The sequence below is a fragment of the Phodopus roborovskii genome, unplaced genomic scaffold, assembly GCF_943737965.1.
Source record: "Phodopus roborovskii unplaced genomic scaffold, PHOROB, whole genome shotgun sequence".
NCBI lineage: Eukaryota > Metazoa > Chordata > Mammalia > Rodentia > Cricetidae > Phodopus > Phodopus roborovskii.
In genome coordinates this window covers 6,471,555-6,477,554 of record NW_026126646.1, presented here as the reverse complement: position 1 = coordinate 6,477,554, position 6,000 = coordinate 6,471,555, and the positions used below count along the sequence as shown (strand labels likewise).

Sequence of the window (6,000 nt, the reverse complement as noted above, 5' to 3'; positions counted from 1 at the left end):
AGGAGGTATCCCTATTACTTCTGCTCTGTGCCCCCCCCCCCAGGTTATCCCTTCCAACACTACCCAGTAGACTGGTAAATGAATGATACACCACACACAAGTTGTCCTTTGCCTGAGTCTCTTTGATTCCTTGTAAACCTCTGCCCCTCGCAGGGATTTATTGCTTTGGTGGTTGCTGTATACATCAGGCCTGGGATGGGGCTTGCCACACAGCTGCCACTCAGGAGAGGCTGGCGGAGCAGGACTTAAGGTGAGGTGCAGTAAGTCCCCTTCTCTGCCCGATCCAACCCTGGGGTTGTGCTGTTGGGTCCACACCTGCTTTGAGGCAGGAGTGTTACAAGGCAATCCATCCCTCACTGGACTTCTAGAGCTCCTGTCCTCACTGGTCAGCTGGCCTCCTGGCAACCAGATGAGGGAGAAGACAGTGCTTTCTCTGTGGAAACGGTGAGCCAAGGCTGCCTTAGTCTGATGGGTTCTCGGAGGCCTGCCCCACCACCTGGGGCTTGGAGCTGGGGTTCCTCCTGGGGTTCCTTGCATTTTCCGCTGCACCCTCGCTTCAACTGTAGAGGGTCAGAGGGACTGAGCAACAACCGCTCACAAGCAGCTCATGCACAAAGACATGATGACTGACTGTTAGGGTGGGGCCTGCCCTAGGCAGGAGGCCCCTCTACAGGCGCCACAAACCTGGAAAACAGGTTCCTCCACCCAGGCCGGGCAGGCTGGAGGCTCTGAGAGCACAGCACGCCCAGTCAGATGCCTTGGTCGCTGCAGATTGGAGCCCTGGAGGTACTGTGGGCACCAAGAAATGGTGAGGGCACTGGAGGGGACATGAGGCCCCAGAACCAAGCCTGGGGGGCTCTGTTTGGCAGGCAGAGGCCTGGGAGCCTCCGCCACTACTCTTGTGGGCTTGCTATTGAGGGTAAGACTGAGGGCAGGAAAGTTAAGCCCTTCTTGGAGGCTGTGTACCCTGGGAAGGGAAGGGACTCTGATAGTTCTGGGGGCTCAGGAAGGTGGCTGGGATGCCAACCTTGGGCCAGGACCCAGGGTGTGAGGGGTTGTGTTCCTGTGCTGAGCCAGCGTGGGGCTCCGGGGCTTTGTGAAGTCTCAGAACTTGGAGCTGAAAGGGAAGCAATCCTGGGGCTGGGGAGGAAGGGGCTTGGTTCTGGTGGCAGTAGCTCAGTTAGAGGTTGGCACAGGATTGAACCCAGGAGTGGCCGGTCCCACTCATGCACATCTCTTTATTGGCTGATGGAATGGGTTGTCTAGCATTGGGCAGCAAGACTGTATTGGTGGAGGGAGGGGTCCTCACACTGTTGTGGCCTTTACCCTGAACTGTGCTGGATAACAAGGGGCTTATGTAAAGGTTCCCAGGAAGCTGGGTATGGTGATGCATGTCTTCAATCCCTGCACTGGGGAGGCAGAGGCAGGGGGATCTCCGTGAGTTTGCGGCCAGCCTGGCTTACAGAGTGAGTTCCAGGACAGGTTCCAAAGCTACACGGAGAAACACTTTCTCAAAAAAACAAACAAACAAACAAACAAAAAAAACAAAACAGAAATAAATAATAATAATAATAATAATAATAGTTAATAAATAAAGGTTCCCGGGGAGTGGAAATCTGGAAAGACTTGCCAGAGGGGGAAGGACCTCTGTCCATAAGGAAAATGTGGCCATACAGGTACACGAAGGCCAGGGATGATGGACAAATTGTAATTGAGCAGGGATACAGGCTGGCTTTCATCTCCCTCCCATAGGATGGAGGGCAGGAGGGCTTGTCACCCTAAGACAGGATAGGATGTAGTACATTAAGAGTAATCACTGGCCCCAAGGACGTGAGGTAAGGCCCAGCGAGGCTCAAGGGAGGCCTCGGCTGAGAGCAGAATGGGATGGGCCTGGAACGGTCAGGCTCTGTGGGGCTCTTTGTGGACAGGGTTAGGTTAGGGACAGTGTAGCTAGCTGTTGGGGGCTGGGGGCTAGAGACTTGGGAAGCTGCTCTGCTCTCACCCAGCACTGGGGAAGGTGCCTGCGGTTCAGGTCTGCCTTCATGTCCTTATCTTTCCCAGGCCTCAGCTCCATCGTCTGTCAAACACCGGAGTGGAGGTTCCACCACCTGTAGTGTAGGGCAATCCAGGAGAGCAAGCACAAGTCCCCTCCTGGCTCAGGGTCTGCTGGGAGGTGGTGGTAGCGTAGTAGAGGCCTGAACTGCAGGCAGGGGTCTGCTAGCCTTTATCAGCAACGAGGTAAGACTGGGATCCAGGACGTCTTTGTGTCTTTGTGTCCCCCTCGGCTCCCACCCTAGAGCTTGGCACACACAGGATGCAGGGCAGGCTGGAAGCTTCCAGATGGTAGTGTGAAAGCTTGTAGTTTGGTGGTGGGGGGGGAGAGAACCATAGTTTTGGATCTCATGATCCCTGCATTTCCTGAGAGATGCTGTGATGCCTTCTTGGCCTCCGCCCATTGGGGGGTGGAGCGATGGGCGGAGGTGACCTGAGGAAGGAGGTCGGAGGGGGCCAGGAAGGCGCTCTCTCTTTCTGGCGTGACTCGGACAGGAGAGGATCGGGTTGAATTTCCTGGTGTTCATCTGTCTAGGTTGTAAGTTATTTCTCCCTGAATAAACATCTATTCGGCCTATTTGTTTATCCTGATCCTTATTTACCGCAATAACTGGCGAGCAGCTGCTGTCTGAGGGTTGCGATGGCCTTGAAGGAGCTCCTTCCAGACAGATGTGAGGCTGGTGTGGGTCCACAGAGTGTAGCCTTGGCCAGCCACAGGAATTCCACCGAGAGCAAAGTGCCTTGGACCCAGGCTAGGCAGAAGCTGTCTCCCCGGGTCTGTTGGAGGTCAGAATCATGGGCAAAAGCTTGTTAATGTGGGCTCTGTGCATCTCAGATGGGTGTAGTGGCTCTGTAACCTTTATGTCCATGGTGCAGTAGAGTAAGGGGGCTTCAGGGGCCACAATCTCAAGACCAGGTCTCTGTCAACAGCTCTTGTCACCTTGTTACCTGAAACAGTTCTAGATGGAACTTGGCTTTGTCGCCCTGTGCTCTTTTGTGCTGGAATCTCAGCTCTACTGAGAATCTGGTATCCTGTGTTCCTATGGGCAAAGGACCTAAGAAGCCATTGCTCAGGGCAGGGTTCTCAGTAAAACAAACATTGCTCCAGTTATTTTTTATTTCACTATTATTTATTTATGTAGCTTTTCTGAGACAGGGTTTTTCTGTGTGCAACAGCCCCTAACTGTCCTGGAACTCACTCTGTAGACCAGGCTGGCCTCAAGCTCACAGAGATCCACCTGCCTCTGACTCCCGAGTGCTGGGATTAAAGGTCTGAGCCACCACCACCTGGCTGCATTGCTCCAGTTACTCTGGCTTGTCCTTGGACTCTGTTAAAACATCAGCTTTGCAGACATGTCCCGGTGTAGCTCATATATGTCTCAAGGGGCACTCCCTGTTTTCTGGGGGCTTTTTAGACATCGTCTTGACAAACAGGTGAAAGATAAGTGATTGTGCATTAGCATCCAGGCAGGCTGGAGTGCTGCTTCCCCTGGAACAACTTAGGGATGGCAGGGCCCGAGCTGCCCAGCTGAGTCCCTAGGGGCATGAGATTTTCCATTTGTCAATGACTAAGAAGCCTTAGCCAGCAGTGGAGTACAAGCCACCACATTTAGTGTCCTCTGATGACAAGAAGACAGGGAGGGAGGGAGGGAGGGAGGAAGGGAGGGAGAGAAGGAGGCAGAGAACTAAATAGGGCCCCGTAGTACTGCAGTTTTCCCAGATGACTTTTGGATGCACGGCTGCTGGTTCCAGTTTTTATGAAGGTGACAATCTTCCTGAACACCCTTGGACGAAGCCCAAGCCTAGGAAGTCCTGTGTTATGGGCCCTCAAGTCCCCTCAGAGTCCCTTCATGCTCTCCCCTGAGCTGGTGCCATCTCCCTATTAGATTAGGTACTGTCCCAGATTGGGAGTAGACAGTCTCTGATCACTGGGGAAGAAGAGCTTAGCAAGGGGCACAGGATGAGTCTTGCCTCCCTGTACTGGCCTCTGTCTCTGCTCTACACTGGGATTCCAATCAGCAGAGACTGAAAAAGTTCTGTATGCAGCCCCTTGAGCCCTTCCTCTGAGGATCCCGGATGGGGCTCACCAAGTTCCTATGTCTCCATCCCATGCTGAGGATGGGATGGGGTCCATGGAGGGCCAGGGATTAGGTTTGCCACTGAGGTGTGGGCTTGTGTTTGCAGGAATATACACCATCATCATAGCCTAGTCCTTGTATGTGTTTCTGACACATTATGAGAGAAGGAGCTGAGTGGGATTCTGGAGTGTGGGGCTACATGTCAATCTTCAGACCTGGCTTCGTTGCATCCCAGAGAGGGAGGACACTGTCCCTGTGACTTCTTGTGGAAAGCATGCTCTGCACCCTACTTTAAAGATAGGAAAACATAGGCTCTGGGGTTTCCTTAGCCACACTGGGCAGGCTTCGGGCTGTGCTCTCTGACCCAGGGACTCCAAACCTTCAAGTTTGCTCTTCAGACTTCAGGTAGAAAGGTTATGAGAGCCGTCAAAGCACCACAGGGTTCCTCTCTTGACTGACTCAGACCAATAGATTGAGTATTGTAGCTGTTTAGCGCCTTGGTGCCCTGCCCTCTTCCCCCAGGACCTGTCTGAAGAGCCAGTCTGTATAGGCATCTTTTGGGTTTTTATAGTTTTCAAATGTATTGTTCTGTTGTGAGTATTTTACATAAGTGTTATCAGAGTACAGAGGTTTTCGTCTTGGGACCCCTTTGCATTAACTGTTGAGACTCCCAGAGAGCTTTTGCTCAGGAGGGGTTCTATCAAGGAGTGTGCTGGAGCCTGTGAGGACCAGCTCGTACAAGTCAGCTGTTAAGTCTCCAGCAATTCTGAGAGCTGGATGTTGAACACAGCCATTATTAAAATCAAATTAAACTAATTACATATGTAAGACATATAAATTACATAAAACACAAAGGTAATAAACACTTAAAGCATATCACTTCCTAATTACACCCTGCTGTTATCTCTGCTCTTGTCTAGATAGGATGCTGCAAACACATGGGTCTCTCCTGAGCTTCCTGTTCAGTGATAACACCTTCAGTAACTTAAAATCGACCCTGGTGGAAAGGTTTGCATCACGGAAATGACGTCACACCTCCAGGCTTCTCCTGAGAACTGTTGATAGATCTTGGCCAGTACACTCTAGTTCTGCCACTTGGTGCGAACCACATTAAAATCTAAAGTGATCCAGGCCTGGTGGCACAGGCTTATAGTCCCCAGCAGTGCGGAAGCTGGGGCAGGACAATTTCCATTTCAAGGGTAGCCTGGTCTACATGTCTAAACCCTGTCTCAAAGGGACTAGTAAAGGGCCCTGAGGGTAAGAACACTTGATATATACACCTCATGACAGAGTTCTGTCCCTAGATCCCATGGAAAACTGAGAGGACATACTCCTGAAAGTTGTTCTCTGATCTCTCTCTCTCTCTCTCACACACACACACAATGGCACATGTGTGTCCATATTCTCATACACATACACACTATGACACATGTGTGTCCATATTCTCTCTCTCTCTCACACACGCACACACAATGGCACATGTGTGTCCATATTCTCTCTCTCTCATACACATACACACACACACATGCACACACTATGACACATGTGTGTCCATATTCTCTCTCTCTCTCTCTCTCTCTCACACACACACACACACACACACACACACACACACACACGTCATAATAAAACTGAAGTGCAGGCATGGTAGAATACTCCTTTAAGCCCAGCACTCACGAGGAGGCAAAGGCAAGCAGAACTCCATGTGTTGGAGGTCAACTGGATCTACATAAAAAGTTCCAGGTTAACCAGGGCTACATTGTGAAACCCTGTCTCAAAACAAACAGACAAACAACCTGCAAAATGATCACTTAAGAATATTTATTTGTTGAATTTGGGATTGACATATAAAATAAGATTGTTCCTAATT

The 6,000-nt window shown here is 51.0% G+C and overlaps 1 protein-coding gene across 1 annotated transcript in view; it reads left to right on the top strand.

Moving 5' to 3' along the window:
- The first annotated feature begins 767 nt into the window (after positions 1-767).
- The window catches only part of Plch2 (phospholipase C eta 2), a 76,489-nt gene continuing 71,256 nt past the window's right edge, over positions 768-6,000 (top strand). The window contains exon 1 of the mRNA XM_051173811.1: positions 768-786. The gene's annotated coding sequence lies outside the window, so the exon portion shown is untranslated. The remainder of the gene's footprint in view (positions 787-6,000) is intronic.